We start from the raw sequence: 15,100 nt of genomic DNA on the forward strand, positions 1-15,100 counted from the left end.
TTTTGGATAAATGCAGTAACATTTAAGTTTCTGAAAACTCAATCAGAATGTTCAAATGTACTTCCTACTGATTGCCTTGTTTCTCTTGTATCATGTTAAACCAGCCTTGGATCTTCACGACTCCCCAGTGATTTCCAAGTCTTTGCCCTTCCTAAGAGCCGTCTGTCGTATTGCCGTTCCCACTAGATCTGACATACACATTTATGTGTGAGTTCATCTCCAGCGGAGACTGTGCCTAGTAAATTCCTGGAACTCTGTACCTCCCAACACTTAGTTACTATGTATTTTTTCTCAAGGTATCTTCCCTGAGAAAGGTTATATTGCGGAGCTAATTTAACTGAAGCTAGCACACAAACTTTTTCTAATTAATTGAGACCTTGGTGATAAAGGTGTTGGTGGTCACTGAGCGCCAAGGATGGGAAGGGCTCTTTTCATAGGTGTTGAAAATCTTCATCTAAACGAACAAAATGGTCATAAGAATTGAAAATATTTATTCAGTATTCTTCCCATGAGTCAAATTCAGATAATGGAGATCTACCAAAGGGATTGTATTGACATAGTTTGTTTAAGGGCCGTCAAGGTACCATTGACTAGAAGCAAATTGGTTATAATTCACTTGAGAATGTTGTGGTGCCTGTGTTCATCGTCTTCTGAAGCTGACTTATAAAATCAAACCAGCGTCCTCCTGGACATATTTAATAATGCATTCAAGCAGGCATTTTGCCAAATCCCTTTGAGACAGTATTAAATTGAAAGATATTTTAAACATTCATTTTGATGAATGTCACGTAGGTAACGACCTTGTCCAATTCGCAGAGCCTAGTACACAATGAAGCATTGACTAACAGTTTATTAGAGGAAAATGGGATTAATTTTTCTACATTGGATATTTATTTCCCTCGGTGTGTTATTTCAATTTTATAGAGTTTTTTGTTTTGCTTAAGAAATTAATACATGTTCACTGTAGAAAGTTAGAAAAATGCAAAAGAAATGGGGAATAATTTAAAAAATTATCTTGATTCAGAAAAATGACCACTATTTCTATTTCAGTCTCAATCTTTCAAAATGAAATGTATAAATACATATTTATTTTTATATTTTTTCATTTTTTATAATTTTTAAATTTAATCTTATTTAAAATTTTGTATCATAAAATTAAACAGTACATATTGTTGCATAATTTAATATTTTTATACAATGCATTAAATGGAAATATAATGTATGAAGTATTAATTATATGTAAGCAATATAATTTATTTCTCTTTCTATAATTGGGCACTTGTGTAATTTCTCTTTGTTGCTATTATGAGTGATTCTTTGAACATTTGTGTTCTTAAATCCTGGTCTTTTTGTAATTATACAAAATTTAAGCATAACATTGTCTCTCATGCAAAATTCCTAGAAGCAGACATTTGGATAAAAGGAGGGGAGAGCTGTTAACTACTCTTGCCTTGCAGTGTCAAATTGCTCTCCACAAAATTTGGTACAATTCTTTCTTCACATTATCAATTTAGGAGAATCTGTTTCCTCCTCCTTAATTAATGTTATCAATTTCTATAATATTTTATCAGTTTATAAGCCATGTGTTTCTATGAGAGAAAAATATTTGCTCATGATATAAACATTTTAATAAGCCTTTTACTTTCCTGAAGTAGTATTTGTATGTATAATTTATAGGAAACTGTGATAGTTCCTACTTTTCTTTCTCATCTCATATTGGAATAATTTAACATCAAATATTTACTGAATGGCTACTATGTATAATGCCTCACTAGAATAATAATGAAGAGAAATGCCAGATTCACAGAAAATTGGAAAAGGTGTGTATAATTAGGTATCAGGTTTGGCCCATGGTCGGGAAGGCAGACCTCTGGATATAGACTGGGGACAGTAGGTGGTCCTCCTGTTAGCAGAAGTGGTATTTTATGATACACCTAAGACAGCACAGGTGTGGACCAATCAGAAGGGACGAGATTGTTAGATAGTCAACTGGGGGATTGGGCTTCCCTGGTGGCTCAGTGATAAAGGAATCCACCTGCCAATGCAGAAGACACGAGTTCGACCCCTGGGAAGATCCCCTGGAGAAGGAAATGGCAATCCACTCTGGTATTCTTGCCTAGGAAATCCCATGGACAGTGGAGCCTGGCAGGGCTACAGTCCAGGGGGGTCACAAAGTGTCAGACATGACTGAGCGACTGAAGAACAACAACAGAGCTTGGGGATTGCAGGGCAGAGGCCTGAGGATGCTCAGTGAGCTACATCCTTGAGAAATCTCTGCATCCTTGAGAAATACCTACATCTTGCCTAGAGAAATAACAGCCCTATTTTTCAGGGTCAATGTTCAAATTCTCATTGTTACTAATTTTTCTTATTTTAGAAAATGCCATTGGATAGTCTGCTCACAAAAAACATATTAAAGCACTATGTATGTATTAAATATAAATATCTTTAATACTACTTTAATACGGTTACTACTCTTCAGATCCCTTTTATACATAACAAAATAGCCAACTTTGGTATCCTTTATCTTAGCCACTTTGGCATTATAATCATCTTCATTGTTCTGAAGCTAATTTTATTTCTAGATGTTGGAATTTCTTTATATGATGAAGTACTAATAGTAACTTTACCATCATGGAAAGTGTAGAGAATTCCTCTGGGGCTCCAAAAGAGTTTTTCTATTTTAACCTTTAACTTTATAGACACCTAAACTACTTTAAAGTACCAAAATATATAAAATTAACAATGCATTTATTTGTAAATAGGCAAGAGTGCATGGTGGGCCCTTCAAGATAACATCTTTATTTTCTGTAGCAATTCACAAATCACTTGGCATACAATATTTCACATAGTTATGGCAAAATAATTCACAATTTATATATAAGGAAACAGGCTCAGAGAAGTCAAACTATTTGTCATAAGTACACAGCCTATAAGCATGAAAGTGAAAGTGAAGTCGCTCAGTCGTGTCTGACTCTTTGCGACCCCATAGACTGTAGCCCACCAGACTCCTCCGTCCATGGGGTTTTCCACGCAAGAGTACTGGAGTGGGGTGCCATTGCCTTCGCCAGAGGATCTTCCCGACCCAGGGATCAAACTCTGGTCTCCGGCATTGGAGGCAGACGCTTTAACCTCTGCACCACCAGGGGAGCCTATGTAAGTAGCATAATCACAGCCAAATACACACTGCTACGTATAAAATAGATGACTAATGAAAACCTACTGTATAGCAAGGAGAACTCTCCTCCTTGTTCGGTGGTGACCTAAACAGGAAAGAAATCCAAAAAAGAGAGGCTTCCCTGGCAGCTCAGGTGATAAAAAACTGCCTGCAGTGCGGGAGACCCGGGTTCAGTCCCTGGAGTGGGAAGATCCTCTGGAGAAGGGAATGGCTACCCACTCCAGCATTCTTGCCTAGAGAATTCTGTGGACAGAGGAGCAAAGAGTCAGACACAACTGAGCGACTAACACCAACACAGGGAACTCTACGCATTGCTCTGTGGGGACCTAAATAGGAGAGAAATCCACAAAACTGGAGCTAGGTATACAAATAGTTGATTTACAGACACTAATACAGCACTGTAAAGCATCTGTAGTGAGAGTCGCTCAGTCTGGTCAGACTCCTTGAGACCCCATGGACTGTATCCTGCCAGGCTCCTCTGTCCATGGGATTATACAGGCCGGAATACTGGAGCAGAAACTCCAGTTTGAAAAAAAAAATCCTCTTTCTAGGTGTATGATTATAAGGTATTCAAAATATCAATACGTATATTAAATATATAATATAAATATTACATATTCATAAAAATAGATGTATAATTTATGAAATTTTATATTAGTATATTTGTATATCATATGATTATGATATCTAATACATATGTAATATATATCTAGAAAGAGCTTTAATATAAGGTATTAATGTATTTTGCCTGGAGAATCCCACAGAGGGGGGAGCCTGGTGCGCTGCTGTCTATGGGGTCGCACAGAGTCGGACACGACTGGAGTGACTTAGCAGCAGCATTAATGTATTTTAAATGGTATTATGGATAAAATTATATCTATATCTATATTCTGTTGGTTATGTTTCTTAGAGAACCCTGTCTCGTATAACCATAAACATCCTTATTTTCTGGTTGTGCTGGATGGAATGATGATCCTTCCACCAATATTCACATTTTAATCCTAGAAGCCTGTCAGTGACCTTATCAAGAAGGAGACTTTGCCAGAATGATAAATTTATGTGTCTCTATATGGGGAGATTATCCTGGTAGTCCCTAAATGTAATCACAAGGTTCTATATAGGAGAGAGAGGGAGGGAGATTTGATTACAGGAGAAGATGATACTGTGATGACAGAAGCCAGACACCAGGCGCTGGTTTTGACGATGGAGGAGGGCCCCCCTGCCAAGGAATGTAGCTGGCCTCTAGAAGAGGCGAAAGGCAAGGAAATGGATTTCTCCCTTGAGTCTCTAGAAGGAACCAGCCCTGCCTTCAGCCTGCCTTCAGTCCAGTGAGAGTGATTTTGGACTTTTGACTTCCAGAACTGTAAGAGAATAAACTTGTTTTGTTTGAAGCTATTGAGTTTGTGGCAATTTGTTACAATAGTAATAGGAAATAATAAGTGATGAAAACTATTCTGGATTTAGTTTTCTTCTCTCCTGATAAAATTCCTCTACTCTGTGTCTCTCAGGCACTTCACAAGATGCATTTGCTTCTGGACATCCCATCCCAATAATTTTGAGAGGTCATTCTTTACAGAGAGTCATGTGGATAGGGCCAGGTGTGAGTCCCGGGGCTTGACGAAAGTCTTACTCAAAGCTTCTGGAATGGTTCCAGGGAAAGGCAGTTAAGGATCTGTGGGTCTGGTTGGGCTCCAGACAAGTTTGCCTGTGCACACTTAACACAGTGTTCCTCTCACTACACAGTGGTCAGTGGTCAGTCCTTAGGAGGGAATGAGACAGCCTGAATCTTGGCACTTGGTCCCCTGCCCACTCACACATCTGTATACACAAGCTGATGATGGACAAACCACAAGAGCAAGCCATAGTCTCTGAAATATCCCTACAAAGTGCAGCAAATTTCCAGAATCATATGATCAAAAGAGAGACATCTAAAATGATGAAACCCAGAAATTGTCCAGGGAACAAATTTAGCATAATTTAAGTTCTTTGGTTCATTTTTAACAGACCAGAAGTTAAAAAAAAAAAGTCTAACACCTAAAGCTTGGGAATGTATGCTTTATTCCCCCTGGGTGGCATCCCTAGGCTTTTCTCAAGTCAGAACTGACAAGAGAATGCTGACTATGAGCCAGCTGCTCTTTCCCGGCAGGTGGGCTGGCCACAATGAGGCAGACATATCAGCGAGGAAATACCAACTCTCTCTTCTTTTTTGCTGGCTTAAGACTTGTTAGTTGCTTGATCAGCTAAAAAATCTAAATTGCAAAGCACAGAGTCTATACTTCTGGATAATAACCTGTTTACCTCTGGGAGCCCTGTCCTTTGCTTGACTCATATGCTGCTCTGCCTTGCCCTTCTTTGAGTCACAATCTACTTGAGATGACATAGCCTCTTAAAAAAATTTTTTTTTAATTTATGTATTTATTATTTTTGGCTGTGCTGGGTCTTGGTTGCTGCGTGGGCTTTTCTCTAGTTGCAGTGAGTAGGGGCTACTCTCTCGTGGAGCATGGGCTTCTCATTGTGGTGGCTTCTCGTTGCAGAGCACAGGCTCTAGGGTGTGCAGGCTTCAGTAGTTGTGGCTCATGGGCTCAGTAGTTGCGGCATATGGGCTTAGTTGCTCTATGGCATGTAGGATCTTCCTGGATCAGGGATCAAACCCATGTCTCCTGCATTGGCAGCCAGATTCTTTATCACTGAGCCACCAGGGAAGCCTGACATAGCCTCTCGAAGTGACTTTTCTGTGTTGCTCTGACTTGCAGAGATTTCAGGATACAGAATTTTACCTTGGACTCACAGGTCTCCGTTTTCCTTTGAACACAGACTAGGAGGAAACCTAACGATTACAGTAGTCAATGATTACTCATTTTGAATCTCCTAAGAATTGTGGTCAGTCAGCTTATAAGTTGTAGGATGAGTTCTTTCTTGGAAGTCTCCTTAGAACGAGATTGAAATAGGCCCAGAAAGGCAGTTCTGGGCATCTTCTATGGTTGAGATAAAGTATTTGAATCCTGCATAATTGGTTTATTTTCCCAGAAGATTATCTGCTGAATGGCTATAGACTTCTATTGGGCTCTGCTATTAGTTTATCAGGTTTGATCAGAAATAGACATGGAGGGGACATAGTCTATGCTCGGGCTAGATTCTGATGACATGTGGAAGAAGAGTAGGTCACAGAAAGGAACTGAGGCTGCAGTGTCTGCAGTGAGTACTGGGTTTTGCCTGTGACAGGGCAGCTGGAGAGAGTGAGGTCCTGTGGACACCTGGGAAGAGAGCTTTGAAGGAGGAGGTCAACACCTCTATTTGATCTGTACTGGCTTTTTACTCAGTGCCCTGATTTTTGGCTCTTTCTGCATCTCTGTCTCTTATCACTGTCTCTTGCTCCTTGGTATCGGAGGGGACAGGCAGGTGAGAGAAAGCACAGGAAAAAGGGGAATGAGAATGTGCAGATAAGGCTGACCTCTGGGAAATTTTCCTGTGACCAACTAATGTGTAGATAACTCAGGTTGTGCACACAGTGGTGAGGGCAACAACCCAAGTGGATTCCCAGACATTCCTATTCTCAGCTCCCTGAGACATTTGGAATTATTGCCAGTGGTTATCAATTGATACGTGCCATGGACATTGCCATTGTTCATCAATTCAGTTCAGTTGCTCAGTCGTGTCCCACTCTTTGCGACCCCATGAATTGCAGCACACCAGGCCTCCCTGTCCATCACCAACTCTTGGTGTTCACCCAAACTCATGTCCATCGAGTCGGTGATGCCATCCAGTCATCTCACCCTCTGTCGTCCCCTTCTCTTCCTGCCCCCAATCCCTCCCAGCATCAGAATCTTTTCCAACAAGTCAACTCTTTGTGTGAGGTGCCCAAAGTATTGGAGTTTCAGCCTCAGCATCAGTCCTTCCAATGAACACCCAGGACTGGTCTCCTTTAGGATGGACTGGTTGGATCTCCTGGCAGTCCAAGGGACTCTCGAGAGTCTTCTCCAACACCACAGTTCAAAAGCATCAATTCTTCGGCACTCAGCTTTCTTCACAGTCCAACTCTTACATCCATACATGACCACTGGAAAAACCATAGCCTTGACTAGACGGACCTTTGTTGGCAAAGTAATATCTCTGCTTTTTAATATGCTATCTAGGTTGGTCATTGGAGAAGGAACTGGCAACCCACTCCAGTATTCTTGCCTGGAGAATCCCAGGGACAGAGGAGCCTAGTGGGTTGCTGTCTATGGGGTCGCACAGAGTTGGACACGACTGAAGCAACTTAGCAGCAGCAGGTTGGTCACAGACTGAATAAATAATGCTATTTACTGGTGTTATGTTTCAAATATAACAGAATATAAATTTACTTTTAAATGCTTGTAAGTTTACATGAACTATTTTTTATTCTTCATTTGTTCCCCAGTTTATCATAGTAAAATAATAGTACCATTATGTGGACATCTGGAAAACAAAAAAGTTTTTTTCTTCAAATTTTATAAAAAATCAGTTCAGTTGCTCAGTCATGTCTGACTGTTTGTGACCCCATGGACTGCAGCGTGCCAGGCCTCCCTGTCCATCACCAACTCCCGGAGTTTACTCAAACTCATGTCCATTGAGTTGGTGATGCCATCCAACCATCTCATCCTCTGTCATCCCCTTCTCCTCCTGCTTCAATCTTTCCCAGCATCAATGTCTTTTCAAATGAGTCAGCTCTTCACATCAGGTGGCCAAAATATTGGAGTTTCAGCTTCAACATCAGTCCTTCCAATAAACATTCAGGACTGATTTCCTTTAGGATGGACTGGTTGGATCTCCTTCCGGGCCAAGGGATTCTCAAGAGTCTTCTCCAACACTACAGTTCAAAAGCATCAATTCTTCAGTGCTCAGCTTTCTCTAGAGTCCAACTCTCACATCCATACATGACTACATGACTATTCCAAAGCCTTTGACTGTGTGGATCACAAGAAACTGTGGAAAATTCTGAAAGAGATGGGAATACCAGACCACCTGACCTGCCTCTTGAGAAACCTGTATGAAGGTCAGGAAGCAACCGTTAGAAAGACTGGTTCCAAATAGGAAAAGGAGTATGTCAAGGCTGTATATTGTCACTGTGCTTATTTAACTTATATGCAGAGTACATCATGAGAAACGCTGGGGTGGATGAAGCACAAGCTGGAATCAAGATTGTGGGGAGAAATATCAATAACCTCACATATGCAGATGACACCACCCTTATGGCAGAAAGTGAAGAACTAAAGAGCCTCTTGATGAAAGTGAAAGAGGAGAGTGAAAAAGTTGGCTTAATGGTCAATATTCAGAAAACATAGATCATGGCATCCAGTCCCATCACTTCGTGGCAAATAGATGGAGAAACAGTGGAAACAGTGACAGACTTTATTTTTGGGGGGCTCCAAAATCACTGCAGATGGTGACTGCAGCCATGAGTAGACAAATTCTGATACCTTCAAAGGACCAAGTGTTTTGTTGGATAAACAGAGCCATAACTTTCCCCAATACAGTAGATATTCTGTCCACACAATATCATTGTCATTGAAGATGTTGGGGGAGTGTGTAATTTCCTCAGTTCTGTCTTGCCACAGCAAAGATTTGAAATGATGGAACAGTGTTATAGTTGGGTTACAGCTCAGAGTTTTATTTGGCAAGCAAAGGTTAGTACACCCTTGAGGCGTGAGGGCTGGCAATCCCAAAGGTGGGGCCTCAATCTGTCTTGGCTTCCTTCTTTCGTTCATTTATCTCCTCCCCGCTGAGCCTGCCCTAAGAAAATTGGGCTAGGCAAGAAGGGGGTGTGTTTGTTTCACCTGAGGTTCTCACTCTGGTCTGCGGGTTTTCTTTTGTTCTGTTTTCCTGGGCTTTCCCTTTCTTTGTCTTTTAGGTACTGCCATTTTGGACTCCTTTTTCCTATTCTAACTACCTAACATTCCCCCCTTAGGAGTGGGAGGCCCAGTTCTTTGGGAGTAGGGTCATTGAGGTCTCTCTGGCTACTTCCTGCTGAGCTGGGGTGGTGAGGGGCATTAGGCCTCCCCCTCTTGCTAGTCTCAAGCCTCAGAGTCCTTATAGCGGTGTCCATCTAAGGGTGAGTGATATTTCCTGTGGTCAGGTGTAGTTTTATATATCCTTGTTGAACTGGCACTGCATGTTGTAGCTTGTTGACCTGGGAGGAGACAAAATGGGTTAGACAATTGATAATACATGGAGCGATCATAAGCAGCATCAATATAGTGATAATAGGGATTAGTAGGGGCATAAGCCAACTCCAATGGAGAAGGCAATGGCACTCCACTCCAGTGTTTTCCTTGCCTGGAAAATCCCATGGATGGAGGAGCCTGGTGGGCTGCAGTCCATGGGGTCATGAAGAGTCGGACACAACTGAGCGACTTCACTTTCACTTCTCACTTTCATGCATTGGAGAAGGAAATGGCAACCCACTCCAGCGTTCTTGCCTGGAGAATCCCAGGGATGGTGGAGCCTGGTGAGCTGCCGTCTATGCGGTCGCAGAGTCGGACACGACTGAAGCGACTTAGCAGCAACATTAGCCAAGTCCAAATTCCCCTTCGCTAAGAGAAGGATCCCCCGAAGAGAGATTGTAGCCACCCAGAGAACTCTCCAGCTCGTTCTTTGAGATCCTATAGGATCTGAATATTTTTCTTTTTCCTATTCTAACTACCTAACAGATGTGTTTTGTTCTTTCATTAAAATGTGCATTTGAGAGTTCACCTATTAACTTTCAAATTCAGTGGTTTGTCATCAGGTAACTGTGTCATTTATAATTAAAATATAAACAAAATTTTTCTCTTTATAAAAAAAACATAGACTGAAAAGGGGGCAATTCTTCACTATTCTGCCACTCAGGATATTTACTATTAATCTCTGGGTGTGTATCCTTCTATAACTTTTAAAATATCCGTGCTTATATATATTATTTTTTAAAAGAGATTTTTTTCCAGGTTCTATATATAGCTTTTTGTCTTTTTTTCTTTGATTTACCAATTTAGGATTAACGTCTTTCTATGAGAAGACATCTTGTTAAAATTTGGAATTCCCTATTAATTCATTTGCAAAAGAATCTGTGATTGAGGTAAATCCAAGTTTCTAGAGAGCAGAAAGAAATTCTTGTTTTCCTTTGAAAGTATGCCTGGAAGGTATGACAAGATGATGGTACAGATTTTTTTCTAACATGTCTTTCTTCCAACTAAATAATTATGATTTCTTTCTTGCCGCATGTTCTTTTATGCTTTTATTCTCAGTCTGTGATTAAAACCTCTTTAATTAGGAACTAGAGAAATCACTCTAATTTAGGATTCATATAAAATTTACTGGCCTGCACTTAATTCTAATCTTTCACTGCTTGTGTCCATTTACTAGGGTGATTTTAGCATTACATATCTTTCTCTCCTAAAAATAAAAGTTTTTTTCCAAAGCCTATTTAAAAGGCCCTCAGGATTGCATAGATATCAAACAGCACATTAGTATTTCACATTTTAGTTTAAATGAGATAGAAACTTGCAAACCAAATTTCCTTTAAGAAAAACACAAGCTTGAAAATTACAGACTCTATAATTTAGGAAACTCTATTTCCCTGGCTATAACCTCAGGAAGGGCAAAATGCATCTTCATAGGATAAATGTTAGACTATAAGAATAATAAAATGAGTTCAGAGGAGAATAACAGAATAATTAAAGGCTTAGACAATAATATCTGTAGAGCAAATAACAGAATTATATTTATTGCCTTGGTAAAAATGGCTGTTAGTGATTATAAACAGAGTTTACAATGGCAAATTGAATATTGACCACTGTTCACCAATGTGAAGGATGAAACAAGAACTAGAAGCCTTAAAGGTCTAAGTCATATCCCTCTAAAAGATTTTTTTTTAAGAACAAAAATGTCATTTATTAGAAAGATAGCAAAGTTGATGGACAGTGTATTGGACCAGCAGTGAGTAGATATGAGTTCTGTCTGGGGACTGCCTCCGACTCACCAGGCAATCCTTCATACATCCTATTATCTCCCTGGATGAGCATTTACCATCTTTTAAGTAAAAAGATGGATCTAAGATATTGATAATATTCCATCAGCCCTGACCTGCTCCAATCAGGGTAATATCATTCTTGTCCAGTGTGGCAGAGACCATCAGTTACCTTTCCCACCATCTGTCTTCCCCTTCCACCTCAGAAACAAATCCTAATCATTTTAGCTGGCATAATTTTTCCTAGAATAAAAAGCTATATGTCTTCGTTTCCCGGTGGTGCCGTGTGGCTATGCAACTAAGGACTATAATAGTAAGGGCAGTAGAATCAGATGAGTTGCATGGGACCATGGGAAGGTAGATTTAAGGGAGTTAACCTGGCTTCAAGGGGTCTCTTTTTTTTGGGCTTCTCCTTTAGACACAAGACTCAGATGAGCTGGCTTAAACTTCAGAAATCATCTTAGACCATTAGGTAATCTTGAGAATGGAAGCAACTGTCTAGCTAATGGAACAAAGATCACATCCTGGGTCTCCTTAATGACACCATGGAGTCGCCGTACATGTCCTGGTCTCTGTTCTGTGCTTTTTTACATGCGACAGAAGTTTTATCTATCTTTGTTAGGCACTGCTAATTGTTTCCCTCTTAAAGCAGCTATATCAAATTCTAACTGATGTAGTCAATAAAATGTGATTATTGTTGATTTAAAATAGCTACAGCTAGCAATTATTTTGCACTTAGTAGATGCCAAGCATTGTGCTAAAGGTTTTATGGACATTGCCTGATTTGATCTGTCCAATACAAATACTTATGAGTTGGGTATTATTATCTATAATTTACAGCTAAGAAAATGGAAACTTAGAAAGATTAAATAGTAGCTACATGATCATCACGGAGCTCAAAAATGACCCAGCCTGGATTCTAAACCAGTTTGGGATGATTCCAAGGCTTGTTCTCTCCATCATTGTCATTACATTCATGCAGCCATTCTTCTCTGTGAGTAAAAGATGTACAAGCAGCACCATGTTAGCTGATATTTTGAGAGAGCCTTATAGAATTATCTATATGTAGACGACATGACATTCAATCTATTTCCTGAACAAAAGTAGGAAACAAAGATCCATTATGCCTGCAGTAATACAGGTAATAACTATCCCCAAACCTTACTTATACAGACATTTTACCTTTATCAGAGATTTTTATAAATGGAAATAACATTCCTTGATATCAAAGATTATGTTGGGGATTAAATACAATGAAATACATACAGTTCATAGCGGAACACCAGGTACACAATAGGTGCTCAATAAATGACACCTGACACCATTATTATTTACTGAGTCCACAGCGATGATGTGAAAATCTAAGGGAATCAGAAATATTAGGTGCAGATGTAACCTCTGCAACTTGGTAATTACATGAATGCAGTTTAGTCATTTAACCTTGAGGCATTTAATTTTCTAAGGAATGGGTAACTTATTTTACAGAATTGTAATTAGAGGTAATGTTTTTCAAGTGCCCATTCCAATGCTTGACATGTCCTAGAATCCCAGCAAATGGAAGTATTCATATTAGCATGATTATGATTCTCAAAGGACTCTAATAAACTCATTTGCCAACAGTAATTTTCTCATAGGTTTATCAGCTCACATGGAAGAGTGTTTGCTCTGGGGTGTGGCTGAGCGACAGCAGCGTGTGTCTGTAGTTCAGAGGCTGCTGTGGGGAGGCTTCTATCAGAGCAGACAGTTGAACTGCGTGCCGCGGCAGACAGTGCACCAGGCCATCCCGCTGTCCCTGCCAAAGTGCTGTGGAATTCAAGTTTGTCTCCCCCGATTATTGTTTCTGTGCATGCCTTGATCTCTTTTCTGCCTTTGCCCTGTAGCCAAGGTCATCCCAATCTCAGTAGGCCAAAAGGAGACCGGTGCTTGCTGGAAACACAGGGCATAAGTATCATGGGAGGGATGCACCCCCCCAGCTAGATGAGACTTTACAGAGTGGGTGTTCTCCGTGAGAACATTTTCATGTATTTCTATTTATCATTCTTTTGGCAAATGTTCATTCTTTTGAAAAGTTTGTCTCATAAGAATCAAATAATAGAAGAGCATAGAATGCAAAAAAGGTTTTCTTATAAAAATATTACTTATTTAATTCTTTCCAACATTAACAGTGCATTTAGAACTCTATCGGAAGGTTGTCCCCAGCTATTTAGAGTGCATGACTCTCCAAGCCTCACACAAAGTCCTGAACTAGGAGAAATGTTTCTCCATCACTCCTGATTCCTTTCCCCTCCCTGTCAAGTTTTATCTGAGATTAAAATATTTACATACCTTTTTTTTTTTCATTTAAAAATTTCCAAATTTTACCACATCCTGCATGGAAAAAAAATGTGACTCTAAATTCTCGCTTCTAGGCTGCCCGTGATGAAGAATCCACTGGAAGCTCTGGAGGACAGGTGCTTGTCGTCTAAAGTTACACAGCTCTCCTCTCAACTTACCGCCCCAGGAAAGGAATTTTCGCCAGAGCGGGAGGGAGCTGAGGAAGTCTGGGCAATCCATGAAAAACCATCTGAAATCATTTTTGCAGGCAGCGGAATAAACACCTAGCCAGACGTTACGTGCTTTTCAGAGAGGTGAGTCCTTTCCTGCTTCCTAACTGCCATCTAGAAAACTCTAAACAAAAGTTAAGCTGTTGATATATGCATGAAACCTTTAAGCAAGAAATAGTTTTTTTTTTTTTTAAAGGAAGCCATTTTTGGGGGTGGGGGGAGTGGAGAGGGGGTACGTCTGAGTGAGTCATTAAATTGTGGTTTTGAAAACAAGGTCAGTTTTCTTTGATGATAAAGTATGTATAAACCAGAAAGGCTGAGATTACTACAAAAGAAAAAAAAATGTGTAGAGGATTGAGTGGTTTAATTGTGCTTACGTTCTTTTTTATAACTGCATTCTTTGAAGGCAAATGTCAAGTTCTGTTTAGATTTTGTAGAGAAAACTTTCAGAAAACCTAGCTTACTTGAAGTATTTCTCTCCCTCTGCTTTTTCTGTTACTGTTACTCCTGCCACCCCTGCAAGGATGACATTAAAAACAGCAATGGTGTTAGCTTAAGGGCTGCTAGACTACAGGGCCCTGGGAGTGCAAACTATGCTTCCGGCATTCAGTTCAACACCTTCCATTATTTCCAAGGGTGTTATTGTCATGTCTCTCTGATTGCTTCTTCCTTTGGGCTCTCATAGCAATTTGTGTGTAACACTATTGTATGTAACACTATCAAATCACTATTTAACTAGCTGTTTATGTGTCTTCCGTACACATGATTTTTTTTTATCAGACAGCACTATTTCAGCAGAATTTTTTGTTTCCAGGGACTGGACTAATGCTTGGTACATGTGTGTATACTAAGTCACGTCAGTCATGTTTGACTCTTTGCAACTCTATGGACTGAAGCCCACCAGGCTCCTCTGTCCATGGGATTCTCCAGGCAAGAATGCTGGAGTGGATTGCCATGCCCTCTAGGATCTTCCTGACCAAGGGATGGAACCCTTACATCTCCTGCTTTGGTAGATGAGTTCTTTACCTCTAGCGCCACCTGGGAAACCCAACTTGGTACATAGGAGGTGTGTATTAAATTTTTTATTGATTGAATGAAAACTCTCTAGGCCATGCTCTTCACTTGTAGACAGAGAACCTTAGGGTGTAATTGGATTTAACATTTGATCTTTGGAAAACACTTAGTGAAAGTGTTCCAACAACACTCTTTAATAGAATAAATTTAGCATGACATGTAAGAATGTATTTAACCCCGAAATTAGCTTCCTAATCCATGATGAGCTATCACAGCAGGTTGTGTCTGGATGTGCTGTATTGGCTCACTCTGGGTGTGATATCAAACCATTTCCCTCCATTTCTCCCCTTCTCAGATGTTCAGGGCCAAAAGGAGGGCTGGGCACAGTGTTGCACTTCCACA

At 40.1% G+C, this 15,100-nt stretch overlaps 1 long non-coding RNA gene across 4 annotated transcripts in view; it reads left to right on the top strand.

Annotated features, from left to right (window-relative positions):
- Positions 1-13,452: 13,452 nt before the first annotated feature.
- LOC113884901 overlaps positions 13,453-15,100 on the top strand; it is a 135,262-nt gene continuing 133,614 nt past the window's right edge. For 2 of the 4 annotated variants that reach the window (XR_003509046.1, XR_003509048.1), the window contains exon 1: positions 13,454-13,768. This is a non-coding gene — a long non-coding RNA (uncharacterized LOC113884901). Of the gene's footprint in view, positions 13,769-15,100 lie in introns of all 4 variants that reach the window. The other 2 variants (XR_003509044.1, XR_003509049.1) reach the window with 2 other exon arrangements.

Source organism: Bos indicus x Bos taurus, chromosome 27 (assembly GCF_003369695.1).
Source record: "Bos indicus x Bos taurus breed Angus x Brahman F1 hybrid chromosome 27, Bos_hybrid_MaternalHap_v2.0, whole genome shotgun sequence".
NCBI classification, from domain to species: Eukaryota; Metazoa; Chordata; class Mammalia; order Artiodactyla; family Bovidae; genus Bos; species Bos indicus x Bos taurus.